This window comes from Microcaecilia unicolor, chromosome 6 (assembly GCF_901765095.1).
Source record: "Microcaecilia unicolor chromosome 6, aMicUni1.1, whole genome shotgun sequence".
Classification (NCBI taxonomy): domain Eukaryota; kingdom Metazoa; phylum Chordata; class Amphibia; order Gymnophiona; family Siphonopidae; genus Microcaecilia; species Microcaecilia unicolor.
The window spans coordinates 265,864,934-265,889,380 of record NC_044036.1 but is presented as its reverse complement, the minus strand read 5'-3'; the positions used below and the strand labels follow the sequence as shown (position 1 = coordinate 265,889,380).

General features: G+C 41.0%; 1 protein-coding gene across 5 annotated transcripts in view; it reads left to right on the top strand.

Moving 5' to 3' along the window:
- The window catches only part of DENND1A (DENN domain containing 1A), a 1,150,393-nt gene that overhangs the window by 992,657 nt on the left and 133,289 nt on the right, over window positions 1-24,447 (top strand). The window lies entirely within an intron of this gene.

Below are 24,447 nucleotides of genomic sequence, written 5' to 3'. Positions count from 1 at the left end.
CAGCGGTCAGACGTCTTCTGTAGTTGATGATGAGGTTTGCACACATGTCAGGAGGAATTTTGGTCCACTCCCCTTTGCAGATCATCTCTAAATCATTAAGAGTTCTGGGCTGTCGCTTGGCAACTCGCATCTTCAGCTCCCTCCATAAGTTTTCAATGGGATTAAGGTCTGGTGACTGGCTAGGCCACTCCATGACCCTAATGTGCTTCTTCCTGAGCCACTCCTTTGTTGCCTTGGCTGTATGTTTTGGGTCATTGTCGTGCTGGAAGACCCAGCCACGACCCATTTTTAAGGCCCTGGCGGAGGGAAGGAGGTTGTCACTCAGAATTGTACGGTACATGGCCCCATCCATTCTCCCATTGATGCGGTGAAGTAGTCCTGTGCCCTTAGCAGAGAAACACCCCCAAAACATAACATTTCCACCTCCATGCTTGACAGTGGGGACGGTGTTCTTTGGGTCATAGGCAGCATTTCTCTTCCTCCAAACACGGCGAGTTGAGTTCATGCCAAAGAGCTCAATTTTTGTCTCATCTGACCACAGCACCTTCTCCCAATCACTCTCGGCATCATCCAGGTGTTCACTGGCAAACTTCAGACGGGCCGTCACATGTGCCTTCCGGAGCAGGGGGACCTTGCGGGCACTGCAGGATTGCAATCCGTTATGTCGTAATGTGTTACCAATGGTTTTCGTGGTGACAGTGGTCCCAGCTGCCTTGAGATCATTGACAAGTTCCCCCCTTGTAGTTGTAGGCTGATTTCTAACCTTCCTCATGATCAAGGATACCCCACGAGGTGAGATTTTGCGTGGAGCCCCAGATCTTTGTCGATTGACAGTCATTTTGTACTTCTTCCATTTTCTTACTATGGCACCAACAGTTGTCTCCTTCTCGCCCAGCGTCTTACTGATGGTTTTGTAGCCCATTCCAGCCTTGTGCAGGTGTATGATCTTGTCCCTGACATCCTTAGACAGCTCCTTGCTCTTGGCCATTTTGTAGAGGTTAGAGTCTGACTGATTCACTGAGTCTGTGGACAGGTGTCTTTCATACAGGTGACCATTGCCGACAGCTGTCTGTCATGCAGGTAACGAGTTGATTTGGAGCATCTACCTGGTCTGTAGGGGCCAGATCTCTTACTGGTTGGTGGGGGATCAAATACTTATTTCCCTCTGCAGAATGCAAATAAATTCATATACTTTCCACAATGTGATTTTCCGGATTTAATTTGTGATGTGCTATCTCTCACTGTTACCAATAACCTACCCTTCAATTATGGGCTGCTCATGTCTTTGTCAGTGGGCAAACTTACAAAATCAGCAAGGGATCAAATACTTATTTCCCCCACTGTATGTGATCGTCTCTGGGGAAAAGGTGATTAAAGGCTCAGATCCAACATGTTGAGAATGGCCAATTTTTCATTTCATTATCCATAAGCAATCTGCAAAAGTTACATATTTGAACTTCTATAACTTTTGGATTTAGATTCTTTCCTTTGCAGAAAATATATTATCTGCCTGTGCCAGCTTAGAAGCATATGAATTCCCCTGAAGGAATATCTATCGCCAATGTTTCTTCTTAAAGAGTTCTATGGATAAGGTAATCTACAGAGCTACCTTATTAGTGTCCTTTGTCTTCCTTCAAGATGAAGAAGCTTTGTTTTGTATGATTTTTAGATTTACTGGAATATAATTTTCTAGGAGTAATAATATTGGTTTTTCCTGATCTATCTGAATGGAAGCAGAGCAGAAGGAAGGCATTTTTAGTATATCGTCAGCAAGTTTTGTCTTTTGGGGGCACCCAGTCATAATAGCCCCGACAAAAAAGCCCTGACAAAACAGCCTTGTAACAAAATAACCCTTGACATTTCACACCCTAACAAAATAGCCCTTGACAAAATGGCCGGCCACAAAACAACCCTTGACAAAATAGCCTCTACACAAAACAGCCCCCTAAGAAAAAATAACACATCACAAAAGTATAATAAACTACAACTGAAATCTTCACTGATAAAGACTCCTACCAGCATTCAATTGCATAAAGCATATATAAATAAACAAAATTCTATAGCTACAAACTGGTATTCATGATCTGTTCTGTTATTTAAAGAAACTATTCTTCCATCACCATGCTAATTAAAAAAAAAAAAGACCAAACAAACAATATTGTCATCATTTTCATAGTCTTACCAACCTTATCCTGTTTGGCAAGGTAAGATTATTAGGAAAACAATGCTGTCCCATATTCTGGGCAGCCTGATTGGGCCCTTTTGTCAGGGGACTAACTTGTCAAGGGTTATATTGTGGGCAGGCCATTTTGACAATGGCTTTTTTGTTTGGAGCTTTTTTGTCGGGGCCATTTTGTCAGGGCTATTTTGACTAGGTACCATCTTTGGGAGACAAAATTCAGTTGAGATATCCTTGTAAATGTTTTATTTCTTTGGAAAATAATTCTTATGTGTACTTTGAGCTGTCGTAGTTACAGTTTTTTCTTTAAGGTAAAGAGGTTTCTAATGCCTAGGTGTGATCTTGCTCATGAATCTAGTTTTTAAGGTGCTGTTTAATAGATGAAGCTGTCTTACTTTCTGTATTTGATTTATTGTAAAACTAGCTTCCTCTGGATGTGGCTACTTGGGCCTACCCTCATTGTGGACTATTTCAAGTATCTCTGTTTTGTTTTTTGCTTATTTTCTCTTTCTTCTAATAAAGGGTAAAGGTCATGGACTTGATATACCGCCTTTCTGTGATTCAACCAAAGCGGTTTACATATTCTGTGCAGGTACTCTCTGTGTCCCTACTGGAACTGCATCATTTCCTGTTCAAAGTTGTTTCTTTGATGCACTATATTTGAAAGTGGCAATAAAATAAAATGAGCCATTAATGACAGCCTCTGTTTAAAATTCAGGCATATAAGTTGCCTGCGTGTCACTGCTGTGTGACCTCCAGATCATACCTGCTTTGTTTACTGGCTATAATTCTCTTTCTACATAACCATGTAAAAATGAACAAGGAATCTCAGCACATTTCTTAGCCTGTAGTGATAACATTGAATAATGATCATAATGTAAGCAGCTTTCTGACCTTAGCAGACCATTACTGTGCACTGTATCACTAGGCTAGAGGGTCACTTGAAAAATCAGTCATCACCCAGCAACATCATCTTCACTGTATTTCTTTTAGACAACTACTAAAATTAAATGTCAGAATGGTATAACAATTTCCTAAAAGAGATGTACAGTATACAGTGACCATGTTTCTGTCAGGCTGTTGCAGTGTATTATGAAGAGGTTCCAGACTTCAGGATTTATGATATAATCGTATAATTATAGATGCAGAGCAGTTTACAACAACATAATAAAATCTAATAAAAAGATCAATATAGAATATATGCAAACCTAATATATACCCCATCCTTCACTCTCTCTAGAGGCATTAACAGAGAGAAAGTATAAAAATAATATAAATACAATAAATACTTTTAATATAAGCAATCATCATCCTACCCCTAGATATGCATAGTCAGTGCTAAAAACCAACTCCGGCAGTTTCTCCAGGATCAATGCAGTGTTTCATCCATTTTATCCTAGGTGTAAGAGGTTCAGAATCTCTGAACTCTACTCAGTTCTCCCTTTTATGTACTGTGATTGAAGACCAACTCACAGCAACAGATATAGTACATTTTATAGTATACCACCACTGGATCACTGGAGTTTTGCTGTTGTCATATACTGTTACTATCATAAAAATAAGATTTTGCTGTCAGATGGCAGTGTATCCTATTGGTTTAAAGCAGGGATGGGCAACCTGCGGCCCACCATTTAATTTTATGTGACCCCTAAGACCATGGGAAATATATACAGAAAGCATTATTAACCACAGCTTTAGAGATTTTAAATACTGTATTTTGCAAATATTTTCAGAATAGCCCACTCTAGCATTTGTTTTACTTATTTATTTATTTATCACAGATAATCTATGGAGCTCGGTGTGTTTCCCGTTCAGACGTTATATAACATTGTGGCCTTCTACCAGTAGTACTGACTCATAGTAACATAGTAAATGACAGCCCATCTTCATAATTTTATAGGCATTTCCCTTTTGTTAGGGGGAGACTCAGTAGGGTGGCTGATTATTTAGATAAAACCTGTAACCTTCATAATGTAATTCTGATAAAACCTGTAAGCCTCATAATGAACACATAGATAGTACTAAAAGCATACTTTTAATGTGTGATACCTTGGATCTAGTGGATAGTTGGAGGGTACTTCATCACATGACATGTGTTTTCATATACAAGTCTCGTACACTGTTTCCTGAAACTGTTGAGACTACTTTTGGCCCAACAGAAATATGTGATTCTGACGAACAGGTTAGCCCAAAGATTACCTCACTTAGGGGTCCTTTTACCAAGCTACGGAAAAAAGGGCCCTGCGCTAGCAGTGGGGGCCGTTTTCCCTGTGCACCAGGGTCCTTTTTACCACTGCGGGTAAAAAAGCCCCCAGTACACATGTCCATGCGGTAAGAGAACTCTTACCACGTGGCCATGCGACAGGGAGCCCTTACTGCCACCCATTGAGGTGTCGATAAGGGCTCGCGCGCTAACCCGGAGGTGTAACTGGGCAGTACATGGTGATGCCCGATTACCAACGGGTTATCGCCAAGCAAGCCATTTCTGGGGTTTTTCTTTTTCCCCTGGAAATGGTGCTCTGGGTGGGACTACCACCGGCGGTTGCATTGGGCCAGCGGTAATCTCGGAAGAGTGAACGGTAAGCTTGCATTGGGCTTACCGCCGCTATGAAAAAGGGCCCCTTAATTGCTGACCCTCAGCTTGGCTTTGTTCAGAACAGATCAGCATTCAAAAATATTAGGAGGATTTTAGCTTCTTTAGAATGGGTTTGTCATCGGTGCTTACCATCTCTTATTAATTTTGAGGCTGAAAAGGCGTTCAATAGGGTGGATTGGAGATTCATGTATGGGGTTTTGAGACGCTATGGGATGGATGGCTTTTCATGGGATGTGATCCTGGCACTATATTAGGGACCTCAGACACAGGTTTTGGTTAATGGGTGAGACACCAGACAGGTTCCCACTTGCTGTTTGTCCTCACCTTAGACCCGTTAATTAGAGAGATCTTGTTCAATCTGGACATTGTTGGAGTACGTATGGGGTTACAAGAATTCAAAATCTCTGCATTTGCAGATGACCTGCTTGTACATATTATTATCACTGTAGATCACTGATGACTCTATTGGAGAGTTTTATGGAATCTGGGAATGTCTCCAGTTTTAAACTAAACAAGGCAAACTCAGAAGCCATAACTACAGATGAGTCACTGATACAACAATGGGGCTTCGAATTTCCGCTGAGATGGATGGAAGGGAGCTTTGGATATCTTAGGATCAATTACCTATGGATCCTAGGCAATTATATCATATTAACATCTCCCAATTACTTAAATTTATGAAGCATCAGTTAGCCAAATGGAGAACATTGCCCTTTGAGTGGAAGAATTAGTCTATTCTGCATGATTTTATTCCTGAAATGGCTATACATGCTCCAACATGTCCCTCTTTGGTTGCTTCGAAACGATATGCATATTCTACAGAGGGAGGTTGTAAGGTTTTGCTGGGGTAGTAAAAAACCTAAATTAAAAATTGAAAAACTATATGATAATTGGAGTCAGGAGGGATTGGAACTCCCAGATATATGTTTATATAATTGAGCCTGCCTACTTAGACATCTTCATGATTAGGTCCTCCAGTTGGATGACTGTACTCCTCTGGTCTTGGAAAAGGAATTCTTTTTCCCCTTACATTTAAATTATCTTCTGCAGTTTCCTATGGAAAGGCTTTCTACCTATATTAAGACTAATAACTTGCAGATGACTTCCAAGAGATGCCTGGTGACATTTGCTTTTAGTATGGCATTTTAATCCTGCCTGTTCAGATTTATTACCTATAAGGGTAGCCTGGATATCGTTCCAGGTTTGACTAATAAGGTCTTTAGATGCTGGTGGACTGAGGGGTTGGATACTCTTGCACAATTCTTACAGGAGGATGGGAGGACGATATCCTCCTGGATCCTTTCACAATTTCTTGTAGTGCAACCGGCAGATATCTTTGGGCATATGCAATTGGCCCACTATTTCTCTATTTTGAATAGAGGTTCTTTTTCTATGGGGGTATCAGCCAAATTAAAAGAATTCTTTGAAAATGAGGATTCCAATAGGATGGCAGTTTCACAATTGCACAAGACCTTGCGGGGGGGGGGGGAGTATTTTGCCTTCAAGATCATGTGTGGAATTAGCTACTAAATGGAATGAGGAACGTTGTACAAGGTTGATTCCTGCTGACATTAGTCTTGCACCAAAAATTATTCCTGGGATGGTGATCGGGGAAAACCGGTGAGAGTGCACCAAGTCTATTTTTGTCAGGCGCAAGCCTATTACTCTGATTGTGTTGCATCCAAAACCTGTTTAAAATGTGGTGGTTCTGAGGGCATTCTCTCTTGCACTTTATGGTTATGCCCGCAGGTTCACCAGTTTTGGTCCAGGGTAGTACATTATGTGAGCAGGATTCTGAGTATATCCATCCCACTCTCTCTTCTTGGTATATTATTTAGGAAAACATCTACTTGTGGAATTCTTGGTCTGTGAAGACGTTTTTTATTTAATAAGGCATGTGTGGTGGAGCATAAATGCTTAATGTGATATTGAATACATGATAAGCCGCCAAGCTATTGGCACTGAAGAAGCATGTTTTATTTCCTAAAGTTGTTGGAAGCCAGATGCTGATACAACCTTGAACCAGAAGAGGAGGTTTCTTACCTTTTGGACCCATATCTTCAGAAGTTCTCACATTGAGCACTTGAATAAATAGTCCCATATACAATCTGTTTTGGAGCATCACTCATGAGGGGGAGGGGAGGGGAGAGGTTAAGTTTTGGATGGATGTAGTTGGGGGGTGAGGTCATAAGAATCCAGACCTCCTACTATTTTGTTTGGCTTTATGGGAATTGGGGGGGGGGGGGGGTTAATGGGGTACAGATGTAATAATATGAAGTATCTATTTTATTGTTGTATGAGTTGTCTGTTGCCTTGAACTTTAATAAAATAAGTTTGACTTATTTAATTAGTTTGGGCTATGCTGGTTAAGCTAGATGCTTCGATAACTAAGGGGTCCTTTTATCAAGTTATGCGCCAGGGCCCTTTTTACCACTGTGGTTAAAAATTTAATTAGTTTGGGCTATGCTGGTTAAGCTAGATGCTTCGATAACTAAGGGGTCCTTTTATCAAGTTGCGCGCCAAAGCCCTTTTTACCACTGTGGTTAAAAATTTAATTCGTTTGGGCTATGCTGGTTAAGCTAGATGCTTCGATAACTAAGGGGTCCTTTTATCAAGTTGCGCGCCAGGGCCCTTTTTACCACTGTGGTTAAAAAGACCCCAGGCACACATGGCCATGCGGTGAGAGAACTCTTACCACCACCCATTGAGGTAGCGATAAGGGCTGCTGCGCTAACCCCCAGTAACTGGGCAGCTTGCAGCAATGCCCTATTACTGCCTGGTTACCGCCGCGCAATCCATTTCTGGGGTTTTCTTTTTTCCCCGGAAATGTTGCGCACTCTGGGTGGGACTTCCACCAGTGGCCCTGTTGGGTTGGCAGTAGTCCCAGAAAAGCGAGCAGTAAGCCCACGTTGGGCTTACCACCACTCTATAAAAGGACCCTTAAATGTTCTTCTGACTTGAGTTCCTTAGTACAGAATATGAGTGGGTAAAAAGACCCCAGGCACACATGGCCATGTGGTGAGAGAACTCTTACTAAATGGCCATGCGACAGGGAGCTCTTACCACCACCCATTGAGGTAGCGATAAGGACTCCCACCCTAACCCGCGGTAACCAGGCAGCTCGCAGCGATGCCCTATTACTGCCTGGTTACCGCCGCACAAGCCATATCTGGGGTTTTTTTTTTCCCTGGAAATGTTGTGCTCTCAGTGCGGGACTACCGCCAGTGGCCACGTTGGGTTGGCAATAGTCCCAGAAAAGCGAGCAGTAAGCCCACATTGGGCTTACCGCCACTCTGTAAAAGGGCCCCTAAATGTTCTTCTTACTTGAGTTCCTTAGTACAGATTATGAGTGTCTGGCACATAATCAAGACAGCTTGGGGAAAACCTATGAAGAGAAGACAAAATTTACATCCTAGAGCAGGACGTCAAAGAGGATAAGTCTGTCATTAGAGCCCTTATCCAGGAAAAAAAAGTCACCCATAGAAAATTAGAGCAGATGGAAAATCACAGTAGGCATTTAAATCTGTGAATATTGAATTTTCTGAGGGTTTTCGGATAGACTTTATTGGATACTAGGAAGAGATATATGACAGAGATTTTGGGAATATCATCCTCAATGATGCCACCATTTAATAAAATGTATTTTATCTCTCAGAGAGTGTTGCAAGATGGGAAAGAAAATGAGATCTTGGAAATCTGAGCTGAAGAGATTCAGGACAGAGCTATTATTTTGGTTAGCATTGTTTTTGAACAAGATCTAAACAGTATTATTTTCCTCTACTTTAGGAATCATCTGCATTTTGGGGGGGGGGGGGGGTGTCAATAAATATGAAGTTACCCAGACAGGTGCAAGCTGTTTTCTTTGCAGTCCGTGTAAATGGTTGGTAAATTGTTCTGGGGTTTGGTAGTTGTGTTCCTTCTTGGATATCAAAAAGCTGACTGCAACTCTTGTACCCCCAGTGATTGATGTAGTGGACAGTGGTTAAATAGAACTGGGAAGCTATGCAGCTACCTTTTTCTGTTGGGTTTGTTTGTCTAATTGCTAACTCCACTAGTGACTTTTTTCACACCTCCCATTTTAGATTGTGGACTAATGTTATTGGAAATTGGATTTGAGATTATTTTTCTTATTGTATGGTTTCCTAAATGATTTATTTTCTTTGTCATTTTCCTTTATAATTCCTGATTCAAGTGCATTCTTCTTAACGTGTGAAAATTATAAATGTAAAAATGTTTTTTTTTAATTTAGGGGTCTGTTTAGTAAAGTGTAGTATATTTTTCTACTTACCACATGGTAAGTGAAAAACTTGTGCAGTAACTACTGTTGAGGGCAGGAGCATAGCAAGCCCAGCATGCACCCTGTGTGATGTGCCCCCTGCTGCCGCCCACTTTGCAAAGGAAGCAAATGAAGGGGTGCGAAGCTTCCTTTGCGTCCTGTGTAGCCACACCACCCACACTCAGCTTGCAATGGCACTGGTTGGCATAGCCAGCATCTGCCTTACAGTTACAGCAGATACTTACATGTCCGTATGGGGTAGAAGTCCTGGAGACCCGAGTACCATCTGACTTTCCCACCCCACCGACCCAATCAGTAGCAAAAGGAACTAGGATATGCAGCCCAAACATTTCAATTTTGCTTATTTTTTGTCTTGTTTATGGAAATTGCCGTTTTGTTTAGTTGTTTTTTTTTTTTTGTTTGTTTTAGGGCAGTGTTGGAAATAGTGCACAAACTTTGTTAATAGGGCAATGGGGTATCAAGGGATATGGGACTATATGAAGATCCTTCTTCTATTAAAGATGTGCATTCATTTGAAATGACATAAAAATTGTCAAACAAAATTGCCCATATTTTTAAATGTCTATAATTCCCTTTTTCTGTTTAGGCTGAAGAAACTGGATTAGCCCCCAAAATGTTAGCCTTTTTCCTTCTGTCTAAAAGAGTACATGCTATCGAGAGAGAGTGCATACTCTATTGGAAACACACACACTATTCCCAAATAGTGTTCGCTTTTTCCAACAGAGAAAAAATAATGGAAGTTTGTTCTGTGGTTTTTAGATTTAAGTTACGTGAAATTACCCCCCCCCCCCATTCCCCAAGCTCATTATAGGGGTTTCCCTGGAGAGAGAGTTCCAAGATATACGTGATTTCCCAGACTCTCCTTCCTTTGTTGGCCCAGGTTGGAAATGGCAGCCCTAATCCCTAGTGGTAGTCTCGAGGTAGTGTGGCAACTTGACCCCTAGATATAGTACCACAGGAATCCTGTTAGGAATCAGAACTGCCTTTCTGAGGCTAAGCTGGCAAAGGAGGGGTCCTCAAGACCTCCACCTCCCACTCAGGCCTATCTGTAGAAATCTCTGGTGTCTAGGGGTTTCAGGACAGGAGCAGTACCTAGTTGCTTCTGTCCCAGGTGGCACTGAGTTCAGAATGATGCCAATAACCCCTACTGCTAGTAGTTAAGCTGCTGTATAGTGTACCACTAGGGGTCATTGATACCACTTTGAACCAAGCTTCAGCAGGACAGGAACAGCTAGGGCTTGCACCTTCCCTGGAACCCCTAGACACCAGGAATTTCTACTGGTAGGCCCAGAAGTGAAGGGGAAGCCTACAGGAGGAGGAGTAGGTGATTTTAGGGAGAAAAGGGGCTGTGCTGTTTAGGAGAAGAAGTATGTAATGCTCAGATTGTTAAGATGCTCCCAGGAAGTATATATAATGCAGCAAGCGAGTTCAGTCTCAAGCTACTTTATTCATGTACCACAGGAGTCACTAATCTGCGTGTACTGAGATACCTTAACCTGGTTCATGTGGAAGATGCTATAGAGTTGTTCAGACAAAATGCTTAATTCTTAAGTTTCCCTTCATCGGTAGCTATTACCATTTTCACCTCATGTTTCTGAATCTGCTGTTGATATCTCTAATTGATTAGCACAGAAGTGAGTAGTTTATTAGTTTACTCACTAAAGTGGTCTGGAGTATTTGTATGGGGGGAGGTTGTGACAAACCTGCTCAATAAAAGAAAACTAAAAACAAATCTTCAGCAGGGCCAACTATATAACTGGCAGCACTTATTATTCTGTTTCCCTGATTGGTGCCATCTTCTTCCATTTCTCTGCCTGGAAGGATGAACAGTTAAAAATATACCAGGTATGGCTTGCTGTCATTAATATCATGGTTGCAAAAAATCCACAAAAAGTGCATATCTGTATCAAGTCCTGTGATTATACTCCAAAAAATTGTCAGAATGACTAGAATTTTTTTTTTACTTTTCCCTTCTCCAGACTCCAGTATGATTTATTTTCCTATTTTAAATGAAAAATATATGCAGTCTGTTGAGCACTGACAGTGTCCTTAAGGATTTGACAGGGAGATTTTCCAGCAGTTGCTCTTCGTTAGAATCCTGGTGGTGTTTAATAAGGCAGCCGAACTGCTGGTACCTTTGGTTGTTTGTTCTCCGAGGGGCTGCTGCAGTAAGCATATCGACCAGGGCTGATCATTACAAGGGCATAAGCCACCATGAATAAAAATGTCACACATTTTCCTATCTCGTGGCAGTACAAAATGTCAGTCCTGTCAAACACACATTCCAAGTAGCATTGCACAGTCAGTACAAATTGGAGGGCTGAATATACTCCAGGCTTTCTGATATTCTTCATCTGGAACCAAAGAAAAAGAGTTGTTAACCTATTAACTAGGATTTTAAACTCTGGTGAGAAGGATGGATAGATGTGTGTAAGTATTTCCAGTGTCCAGAAATGTTGGAATTTAAGCTATTTGTCCATCAAAATCCATGTTCCACAGCTATAAATTGTATAGGTAAATTATGTATTGGTGCCGCACTTTTTTATAGGACACAGCATTTAATAATAAAAGATGCAGAGATTTTCTGTAACTAATTAGATTCCCTGGGGGGGGTTGGCAGGTGCCAGATTGTCCAAACTATTTTGGAATTTATCCACAACACTGGGCACAGTGTTTCTATTTGTGAGAAATATGCTATGAGCGACAGTTCTGTGGTTTGATATTTGAAGAGTCTCAGCAAATATTCTGATGCAGTGTCATGGTCTAGCAGTAAAAGTCTGTGATAGGAAAAATAGTTGAAACAAGCAGCAAGGACAGAGATGTTTAGTGTGATATGAGTTTAAAAATAGGTACATTCTTACCAGTGTCTTATCAATAAACCTCTCAGACCCTTCGGTGGGGGCACCAATGTCTTAATAATATGAATTTGTATATGGGTCTATTGTACCTTCTCTGTTATAATAAATCAACACTATCCCCCGGATTCTTTATAGCGTGCCTAGATATGCGCACCGAAAACAGCACAGATTCTACAACATGCGTAACTTAATTGGCTTAACATATTAATCAGCAATGATAACAGCTTTTAACAAGCAATAATGAGCACTAATTGGCACTGATTAGAATTTGCACTAACTCACTAAGCATATTCTGTAATGAAGTGTGCCAAACTCCTAATGGTTATGGGCACGGAAATGGGCGTTTTGTGGGTGTTCCTTAATTTATAGTGAAGCCCCACTTGGAATATTGTGTTCAGTTTTGGAGGCCGTATCTTGCTAAAGATGTAAAAAGACTGGCAGTGATGCAAAGAAAAGCTACAAAAATGGTATGGCATTTGCGTTGCAAACCGTACAAGGAGAGACTTGCTGACCTGAACATGTATACCTTTGGAAGAAAGGAGAAACAGGGATGACATGATACAGACGTTCATATATTTGAAAGGTATTAATCCGCATATGAACCTTTTCCGGAGACAGGAAGGCGGTAGAACTAGAGGACATGAATTGAGGTTGAAAGGGGGAAGACTCAGGAGTAATGTCAGGAAGTATTTTTTCACAAAGAGGGTGGTGGACATGTGGAATGCCCTCCTGCAGGAGGTGGTGGAGATGAAATCGGTAATGGAATTCAAACATGCATGGGATAAACACAAAGGAATCCTGTTTTGAAGGAATGGATCCACGGAATCTTAGCGGAGATTAGGTGGCGACGCCGGTAATTGGGAAACAAAACTGGTGCTGAGCAGACTTCTACAGTTTACGCCCTGATCGTGACTGAATAGATAGGGATGGGCTGGAGTGTACATTTTAAGGGGCTTCGACGTTAGCTTCAGAACTTAGTACAAGAAGAGTGTTGGGCACACTTCTATGGTTTGTGCCCTGAGAATGGCAAGGACAAATCAAATTCGGGTATACATATAAAGTATCACAAACCAAGTAAAATGAGTTTATCTTGTTGAGCAGACTGGATGGACCAAACAGGTCTCTGCCGTCATTTACTATGTTACTATGAATAAGTTCTCTCTTTTGAAGTCCACTTCCCTTGAGTTGTATAGTTGTCTAGATGTGCTCCCCATCCTATCTTGGAAGCGTCTATTGTCAGTATCTTGGTTGGTTGAGGTGTGTGAAAGGGAGCTCCGATTGGGAGATTTTGTGGATATGTCCACCATAGCAGTTTTTATTTAATTTGATTGGTAATGAAAATCTTTGTTGATAGGGGATGGAGGTACTGAATCCATCTGTTTTTCAGGTACCATTAAAGAGGACACATGTTCATAGTGCTAATGGAAGGACGTTGTCTGTGGAGGTCATATACCCTAAAAGAGTTACAAGAGTTTGAGCAGTTGTGACTTGAACAGATTGAAGATGTTGTGCTAAACTGTATAGAAAGCAATGCACAAGGTGTACGCAACTTCGCCAGAGAGTTCTGAGAGATTAGTTCTGCCCCTATAAACATCAGCCTTTGAGTTGGGATCAAATGTGACTTCTTGTAATTGATTAGAAAACCTAACTCTGTGATGTGGAGATGGTGCTATAATTAACCAATCATCCAGGTAGGAAACAGAAGGATGCCCTTTTGATGTGTATGGGCCACTGGTGCCACTACACATTTGGTGAACATTCTGGGTGCCGTTGTGAGACCAAATGATAGGGCCTTATATTGGTAATATTGGTCATTGACAACAAATCATAGGAACCTTCTGGAATATGGATGGATGGGAAATGCAGATAAGCATCCTGAAGATCGAGGGTTGCAAACCAAACATTCCATTGTTAGAGTGGGTATTCATGCAAAGTTTCTCCTTGATAATACATTTGTTCAGTTTTCTGAGGTCTAATATAGCTCTTGAACCGCCATCTTTCCTTGGAATGAGGAAATATTTCAAATAAAAACTGTTATTTCTCTGTGGAAAGGGTAGGGTCTCTATGACATTTTCCTGGAGTAATCTGTGAACTTCGTGTTGTAATAACACTGTCTGGGAAATAGAAAGATTGAGTAGAGTTGGTGATCGCAGTTAATGTTAATAACAATTTTGAATAAGAGTCCTCCTGTGTGGAGGGTTCTACATTTTTATTAGAGGAGAGTTGTGTTGAAGTACCAGGGAGGTGATCTTCAGAAACTGCAGGGTGCATAGAGTGAACTGAAAAAGTTGGAGATGGTAATGGTGAATTCAAGTCAATGGACCATGGATTCTGTCTGTTTAAAGATTTATGTAAGAAGACATCTTAGGTGATGATTGATGGACATATAGTAACTGTTTCCTGAGTTTTAGGAATTATGGAAGTTTGATTCTTATTAGACTCATGATGCTCTAAAAAAACATGTGAGCAATTGAATTAAATTGTTTTGAATATGATGCTATGATTAGAAGAAAAATGAGATTTAGATCTTATGCTCCTATGAGATTTTGAACATGCACGAGAGGTAGACTGCAAAGAAACTTATGCACGGTGCTGAGAACTTTTATGCTGTCGATGCCAAGAGTGAGATCGACATCTTTTGTTTTGAGAAGTAGATGGAGTGGATAATGTGGAATCATTATAACGTCAATGAGTGGGAGGAGTCAAGGAGGATGATGTCAACGTTTTGTAGAAGGTGTCAGATGTACTCTGGTTGCGACTTCCAGCTTGTTGGTGTTGACCCTTCAATATTGAATCATCGACATTGGGTTGATTAACTGATAATACTGTGAGAGAAAGTGGATCTGTATTCATCACAGTATGTGGTATTTGAAATGCTGATACCTGACTCCGGGCACTGAGGTAAGGAGGAGATCAGGAATTGAAGTCACCTGATCCCTGGGCTCTGAGACAATGGAGAGAGCAGGGATTAACTGGTTCCGAACTGATCCTGGTGGAAGCTGAAGTAGACCGATTAGAAGCTGAGTGCTGTTAGATGAACTTTCATTTGATGTTTCTGAACAGGAAGTTTGGAGGTAATCTTGAAGTTTAAGCGCTCTTATTTGAAGAGTCTTTTGAGACATATTTACAGCTACAGCAAGTGACTATATCATGCTGTTGTCCTAAACATCTTAAACAGCGAATGTGAGGGTCAGTTATAGATAATCTGCATGTGCAAGTAGAGCAGCATTTAAAGCCAGTTTTATGAGTAGACATGTCAAATAAAAGTACCGCTAAATTGAACTGTTTAATTTTTACAGATTGAAATAAACTGATGGGATGAATAAAAAGTAACTTGGGTCGCTCCGATAACACAGACAAAATAAAACTGATATTCGTGAGGTGTTCTACACTGTATTTATAGTTCATATTAGCCATGAGTTATTGAGCATGCTCAGTTTAAAATATTTAGAGCTTAAGCTATTGGAGTGCCGGGCCGGTCATGCTGCAGAGAGAAAGCTTCTGGGTCCAACAAGAGGTAAGGCTGCCTTAACTGACGCCGGAAGGTCGGAGAACTGCAACGGCAGTGTGGGGGGGGGGGGGGGGGGGGAGAAGAAGTGAAAAACACGTCAGATCGTAGGGAGAAGGGAAGGGTGAGAGACACCAGATCATGCAGGTTGTGGGGTGGGTGTGGGGGAATTCTGGACAGTATACACACTGCCAATTGGGGGGCCTGGGCCCCTGAGGCCCCCTTGTGATTATACCCCTGCTTTGCACATGAATGCAAATATGGTGCTTATAAAATTATATTTGATGACAAGGACACAGTACTTGGTGCTGGATTTTGGATAGAATGCAGGCAGAGTTACAGTTTACACTTGTACTCTGTCCACCAACATTTGTATCTGCTGCTGAGCAAGTATAAATGTCTGCAACTTCATTATAGGTGCAATGGCCTAGATTCTATATATGGCGCCTAAAAAATCGGTGCCAAAAAAAAGCACTGTTCTATAAGGTGCACTTAAAGTTAGGTACAGTTTATAGAATAGTGCTTATGGCCAGGGATCACATGTAAATTTAGGTGCTGCCATTTGCACCAACGAAAATGTGGTGCAAATGCCCACACCTAAATTTACACGCGGAACCCCCTTATTATATAATTATGCACATAACCCAGAACCACACCCCTGATCTACCCTGAAATGCCTAAGACCCTTCCATTTTTTCACTCCCTTTTTTGGCCCACGTGTAAAATTTATGCACGTAAGTTCTAATTAAATCTAATTAGTGACAATTGCTTATTAAAAAGCCAATTATTGGCACTGATTGGCTCATTATGTAATTAAATTGGACGTGCACCCAAATTTGTGTATGCAATTTTTATAGAATCTGAGAGAATATCAGACTTATTTTCGAAAGAGAAGGGCGCCCATATTTCGACACAAATCGGGAAATGGGCATCCTTCTCTCAGAGTTGCCCAAATCAGCATAATCGAAAGCCAATTTTGGGCGTCCCCAAATGCTTTCCGTCACGGGGATAACCAAAGTTCTTGGGGGGTGTCAGAGGCGTAGCAAAGGGACTGGGGCGTGCCTAACAGATGGGCGTCCTCGAGTGATAATGGAAAAAAGAAAGGGCGTCCCTGACGAGCACTTGGGTGACTTTACTTGGTCCATTTTTTCTTACGACCAAGCCTCAAAAAGGTGCGCGAGCTGACCAGATGACCACTGGAGGGAATCGGGGATGACCTCCCCTGACTCCCCCAATGGTGACTAACCCCCTCCCACCCTGAAAAAAAGAACTTTAAAAACTTTTTTGCCAGCCTGAAATGTCATACTCAGGTCCATCACAGCAGTATGCAGGTCCCTGGGAGGGGAGGTATGTGTGTGTCAGCGGAGGCATAGCGAAGGCATGGACGTCCTTCTTTCAAGCATTTTGGATGTCCTGAACTGCCCCCCCCCCCCTTACAGGGACGGCCAAATTTCAAGGGAGTGGAGTGGAGGAGTGGTCTAGTGGTTAGAGCACTGATCTTGCAATCCAGAGATGGCCGGTTCAAATCCCACTGCTGCTACTTGTGATCCAAAATCCAAATAAATAAAGGGGGTGTCGGAGGCATAGCAGGCATGGATGTCCTACACAGAAACATCCAGGCATGGACGTCCTTCTGACAGAAACATCCACATTTTTGGATGTCCTCAACTGCCATCGCAGGGACAGAGGCATAGCAAAGGATGTCCTCAACTGCCGTTGCAAGGACGAAGGTATAGCAAAGGACACCCTTCACCCATACTCTTAAAAAAAAAAAAAAAAAAAAGACGTCCCTGACGAGCTCTTGGACGGTTTCACCTAGACTTGTATTTTTCTAAGGTTGTAGATAGCAATTTATTTAAGGTTGTAGACGGCTATTATACACGCAGCTTCTTTGCATGTATGAAGCCGTCTTTAGCATGCGCAGAGCAGCCACGCATAATGCTTGGCTGCTCTGTGAGCTAACAGTGAGCAGCTCATTTGCATGTGATTTTCTTCATGCATGCCTGTTCCTTTCCGAATCGCTAAGGGATCGGTAAGGGAAGGGCTTTTTCCATTTAGTGCATCAGTTAGTCCACTGCAGTGCCCTCTAGGGTGCCCAGTTGGTGTCCTGGCATGTCAGGGGGACCAGTGCACTACGAATGCCGGCTCCTCCCATGACCAAATGAGTTGGATTTGGTCATTTTTGAGATGGGCATCCTCGGTTTCCATTATCGCCGAAAACCGGGGACGACCATCTCTAAGGTCGACTGTCTCAACATTTAGGTCGACCATCTCTAAGGTCGACCTAAATGTTGAGATTTGGGAGTCCCCGACCGTATTATCGAAACGAAAGATGGCCGCCCATCTTGTTTCGATAATATGGGTTTCCCTGCCCCTTCGTGGGGATGTCCTATGAGAACACCGTCAGGAAAACTTGGGCACCACGTTTGATTATGCCCCTCCATGTGTTCCTTTTGTGGGACAATTTTTATAAAAGCATATAGGTGCCTATGAGGCATATTTTCAAAGCACTTAAGTTGTTACAAGAAATTATTTATTTTGGGGAAAGAGCTCGAGAGCACTCGCTACTGTTTATAATTTAAGAGCAGGTGCTATATTTATAAGTTTTAGGATATTAATTTCTCCACCAATCACCAAAGGTGATAATTGCAATAAATTAAATAAATTAAATATATATAGCTTCAATATACTCAGAACACAAAGAGACCGTATTTTTAGCTTCAAAAAGGTTGATTTAATATACAATTGCACACGAGAGGTAGGTTTTAAGAGATCTTTACAGGTAATCTGTGCATAAAAATAGAACAAAGTAGCAGGTAGGTTAACTTACAAGTCCTTGTTACAAGCATGCTGTGGTCCAGCTGATTGATGAGCACATGTTTCAGGAGCAAGGCATCAGCAGACCCCAAAGAGAGCAGCAGGTCCCAAGAGGAGGAGGCAGTTGATGAGAATCTGACTCTTGGGAAACAGCTTGTCCTTTTATATCTTGCAAGCTGCAGGAGGATATGCCATGTGGATCTTTGTCCTGGTTTCCTGGTTTTTTGCACATGACCCCTGAGCATTTGCAAAGCATTGTGGTATCTTGGTCTCATGTCTGCACACGACCCCTGAGTTGGTCTCATGTCTTATGACATCACGAGACTTACAGTCTGGATTTTGCTGGCAAATGTCTTTTGATGTCCTGTTCAGTCTCTGGGGCAGATACACATTACAAGTCCTTCCTTTCTGCACATGTCTGGAAGCTGATGGGAGGGGCAGGTATACCTTTGACAAGCAAATGTCCTGTTTATGCTTCCTCTGAGTTCTTTGTTTTCAATGGGGTATTCAGGTGGTGCCCACCTTAGTCATGCCTTTGTTAGGTGGGAGGGCAGAGGAAGCTCTTTTGTGTTTGTTAAGTGTTTGTAGTTCCCTGCTCTCAGAAGTTCCCAGAAAAAGGAATGGAGAGAGAGGGGCTTGAAATGAAACTATTCTCTCTGCTGCCGTGTCAAATATATATTTTTAAAAGATACACAAATATATTGGTGTATATATAATCCAGCAAATATGCTACATATTTCAGTAATAAACTGATACCATTACAAAGTTAGATAGTAACCTATGGAACTTCATAAGTCTAAGTACTTTGAAAATGAGCCTCTATATGTCTTTATAATATAGGCCCAAAATAGGCAACTATTTGCTCTTCTGACCTAGATGACCTGTTCTAAAATTACCCTCTGCTTATATGAGTTGTATACTGCTATGACCTTGTTGAGAACAGTGGTCTATCAAATGCTGTTAAATTAATTAGTACCAGGAAAGTGTCTTCGGATTGAAATTTAGAAATAGGCAGTAGTAAATACAATATACTATGATTAAAGAACAGCATCCAAAAAAGCACTAAGACTTATACAGTAACATAGTAACAGAGGGCAGATAAAGTCCAGCATGGTCTATCTAGTCTTTCCAGCAAGGTGGCTAGAGTTGTACCTGTTGCTCCAGGTTACCTTCTCTATGCCTATACTTCAGTTTTACTACAATCTATTTTTCATAAACCTGTGGCAATCCATTGTATCAAAATGGGCTTTTAGAAACCCAGGACTGTAAATTTTACTCCTGATGCTAGCCAAGCACGTAGGCAGTATTTGCAGTATGTTGCCATGCACTGATATTTTCTTTGTGGGCATGTGCCAGCAAAGCATCGGGGGGTTTCTTTGCATTCAAATGTGCTCTGGCCCTGTCCCTCACAGTCATAGCTACACAATTTTTTTTTTTTTGGTGCAAGTGAAGTAACACCTCTAATAGGCTACAAAAGTGTCTGTTTTAATACTTTTCAGAAAAATAAGCATCATCAAACATTAACCATTGGAAGGAGCCTCATATCTTTTCCTGTGTACCAGCTGTTACTTCACACATCCAAAATAATTTAGTTTTTTTGTTTTCCCTGGTGTGAAAATATAAATAGTCATACTGTGAAAATTCTGTGGACATTGGATAAACTGTTTTATTATCTGATGTGCTGTATAGATGCTCACACATGTACGTGCATGTTAACACTTCTTTGTCATCATTTACATGACACACAGTGTGGATAAAGTAAACTATGCGTAGTATCACAGAGTTAATGATTAGCAAGACAAACAGTAGCCCTAATTTTTTGCCAGTTTAAAATTTGGTTGATAAAAGGTGTTCTAAAACAAAGTACAGTAATTAAGCAATTCTCCAGGGCAACAAGCTGATCATTGGTTGTAAAATAGGGATTTATAAGAAAGTGACATTTAAATACCATTCTCCTTTCATGGAAGGTGCTCCATAATCCTCTATGTATGCTTTCCATGAGTTTGTTGTGTTATTTAGTTGCTATCAGCATTGCAACCTTATTCAGAGTACCCACTCATCCATCTAGCACAGGTAATTAAGATGATATTCCAACACCGCTTCCCCTACTGACCTTTTGAAAACAATATGTTTTGCTGCATCAACAAATTAGATACTCTTCTTGTAAATATAGTTTTGCATATGGACAGGATATTCTTGTTGCACTTAAGTCATTCCAGTGATGTTTTTACCCTTCTCCAGAAGAGATTCAGCTCACAGTAGGTGTTAGCATTCGTGGCAAGTACCCGGAGCTGAACTCAGACCTGGTCAGGATTATACAATTAAACTAACCTCATTCTCCAGGCCCAAAGCTAGGTGAAGGAAAATGTTTCTAAATTTCAGGATTTTCCAGTAAATAGAGGCTGAAACTGATTTGTTGTGCATTTATTGATAGATGAAGATTAGTTTGTGCTAGCAGCTCCTTCTAGTATCTTTATGGTGCTTAAGTTTATATGTCTGTTTAATGTCTGATGAATGTGTTTTATATTGTGAATGTTTTATTGTAACCCGTTTCGATAAAAAATGGGATATAAATCTATGAAACAAACAAATTTGATTTTGTTGAATGTACTTCAGCTCTTCTGAACAATTGCCAGGCAAGCCATTTCCCTGGTAGCGGGGTGAGCCTCAGCAGCCCTCAGCCGACCCTAACTAGCGAATCAGATGCTCTCTCACGGAACTTTCAGGTTTCTAAATAAAAATCATCTCCATTTTGAAAGCCTTTATTCCCATAGGCTTTAATGGGAATTTTACAGTTTTTATCCAATACCACAAAAATCTGAATAAATTTCAATAAAACTATTCCAAAGTCAAGATCCAACTCATATTATCCACATTATTTTTTCCAAAATTAAAAATATATGTATTTATGAACATTACAATATTTTCCCGTAAAAATGGTCCAGATTCACCCAGAAACCCTTAACATCTTTCTCAGAAAATAAAACTCGCTGAGCAGCTATAAAACATTTAGGCCCCGGCTTCAGTCTGGGCTCACCCACCCAAAGCTCAGGAGCCACACCGTGCATGCACCAGAGCTCCAGCAGATAGGCCCAGACTGGACAGTTTCCTCCCTGCCTCTTGCCCTGGAAGCCTCATTTGTGGGTGGAACCACATTGCAGCAGATCACGACTGCCGCAGCTTAAGCCCCGGAGGCCCCCGAACCCCATCTGGCTCCAGAATGGGTTCCCATTACTCACCAATGCTGACAATGGGCTCTTAATGGACCACTACTGACACCCCAGGTAAATTAAGACCTCTTTTACTAAACTGTGCTAGCGATTCCCAGTGCAGCAATGCTGACAAAGTCCATTCACTTTGAATGGGCTTCATTGGCATTGCCACACAGGAATAGCTAGCATGGTTTGGTAAAAGAGGTCCTTAATTTTTTTTTATTTAATCCTATGTTACAGTCATCCTGGCTAAAAATAAATGTTGCCCTTCGTATTTTGCTCCTCTTTCCCAGAAGAACCACCCTTATAACAATCAGAACACACAGGATTAGCTTACTTTGTTCTACTCAGGGGTACTGATATAGGTAGAGCCAAATAATAGAAAGGAAACCCAATACCTACAGTTAGTAACAGTCCTTCATCTAGCACATCCCAAAAGCATGGAAGCCGGTATCTCAAATGGAATCCTATGCCTTCAGGTGCGCCGGACTGACAAACTTTCTAGCTTATAACACACTTGGGCAGGTTTCTTTTCCCAAACCTGGTCCGCCTTCCAGGTTTACAGAGAAAGAAGTCATTGCATCCCAGTACAGCCCACTGTTAAAGCCAAATTAACTTTTGGGGTCATCCCTAGCTAGATTCTGACATTTTCTAAACATTTTTCCCAATTTATCCCAGCTATAACATTGTCAAGTATCAACAATTAAACTGTTAATCACAATTTTCTAATTCAGCATTTCTAATATTGGAAATGTGTGTGTTCAAGCTACCAGAGTTTAACTATCATTGGTCAACTTCTGGAAGTCATACACCTTGACCAACAGCTTAGTTCCCTCAAAACTTGAGGTGTGAAGTACTTAACTTTGAAATAAAAGGCACCATCTTTTTCCATAAACATATTCATTCTAAGATGAAATTTTCCCGAAGGAAATAAGGACACATACCCTCATTAATTCTGGAATATCTCCTAACATTTTCATTATTTAGCTCACATACGTTGTCCTTAAGGGAAACACCTTAAACAATAATCTCGGTATGAATGGTATACCAGAGACATTTTGTATCAATGGGCTTTTGCAGAGTTTTATTTTTACCAAGCTTTTCTTTCCTTGACACATTTTGACAGAACTCTGATCCTCTCAGTCTAGTTCAAAACATTTTAGAAGATTTCTGTGTAATGTTTATACTTCCTGAGCCTTATTTTGTATCTTTGTAACATTGAAATTATTTCTATATAGTTTTATAACTATAAACAATATACTCTAGAAGAAAAAAAGAAAAAAAACCTGTCTCCAGATGAGGTGCTGCCCATCCAAAATCCCAACATCATCTTCCTTCATTCCCCCTGCTCCTTTAAACATCAGTCCCTAAGGGGTCCTTTTACTAAGCCACGTAAGCATCTATGCACACCCAACACACGCCAAAATGGAGTTACTGCCCGACTACCATGTGGCCCTTGCAGTAATTTCATTTTTGGCGCGCGTGTGATATACACATCCGAAAAAAGTTTTACTTTCAGACAGTGCAAGTCACATTTGACGCGCGTAGGTCATTACCGCTCGGATTCTTTACCACTAGGTCAATGGCTGGCGGTAAGTTCTCAGATACAAAATGGACGCACGGCAATTTTGATTTTGCCGCACGTCCATTTTTAGCAAAAAAAGGCCTTTTTCACAGGCACGCTGAAAAATGGATTGGCGCATGCCCAAAACCCGTGCCTACACTACCGCAAGCCATTTTTCAGAGCAGCTTTGTAAAAGAACCCCTAAGTTCTTTACAACTGGTGTACCCCCCAGCCATTTATGTACCCCAACTGGCTGCCATTCAATCTGTTAACTCCTCCTTTCTCTTCTTAAAATTAAAACAGTGGTGATCCAACTTTTTTCTCTGCAGCATCATCAGTTTTCTTAAGATAGTTTCCATTTTGAGGCTGTACAGTTTTGGCTATCTTTGCCTGCATCTTTACATGCATCGTCCTCCTATGACTCTTTTCGGAAGGAACTTAAGACATTTATATTTAAGAAATTCTATGCTTACGTTTTTAATGTGAAGTTTTAATTTTTGTTTTCCACTTTGAACCGCTGTGGTGGGAGTTGTTGGTATACAAGCACATCACATTTGAGTAATAATGTAATTTATTTTCCCACTTTTGTTCTTTTTACTCCTTGCTTCCCCTATTGTCATTAACACTCAGTTTCTTCCTTTCTGACCTAGAAATTCTCTCCTATTCTCTGTTAACACTTTCCACTTTCACAAACATTTCTGACTTTAAAAACATTTTCACTTCCTTTCTTGACCTCTTCAACACAAACTTTATTCTCTAAAATGAAGTTTATGTATCTTCTTTATTTTTCGCTACTTTTCTTCTTCTAAGATTCATCTCTTTTGGTATAACTGCTTTCTCTTCCACTTTGTTAGCCACTTTTCTGTTTCTGTCACACACCCACTCCATTGGACAAATTTGGTTTCCTGTTATTGCTGACTCAAAATTTCTGGTGGGTTTTCTGGATTCTATACCAGCTTCTGTCCATCGGAATCCAACTTGGTAAAGGTGACCCAATCAATCTTTTCCTACTTAGCCGTACCATCTGAGCCAGCATCCAGATTACTTAGCTCAAAAACAGCTCTTCTTGCCCCTAAGACCCCCTCCAGCTTTGATCTACCAGACTGCTTCTCCAGTTCACAGACATTATCATTCTGTTCTCACTTTGTATAGAACTTGAAACCCAGTTGTTTTACTTTCCATGTGACACCTGAAAATTCTTCCCATTCCTTCTCCGAACATTCCATACATATCAAACTCTGATCACCTTGACTCCTGTCCTCTGTCCAATGTCTTATTTGCAACACCACCATACACTGAACAGGAGTTATTCGGTACTCAGGACAGGAGTTGAGATTCTCCAGGCAGTCTTTGGGAGGTCAGGTAAGAGGTCCTATGGGCCTCTGGTTTAATTATTTTAATTTTAAATTGTGGTTT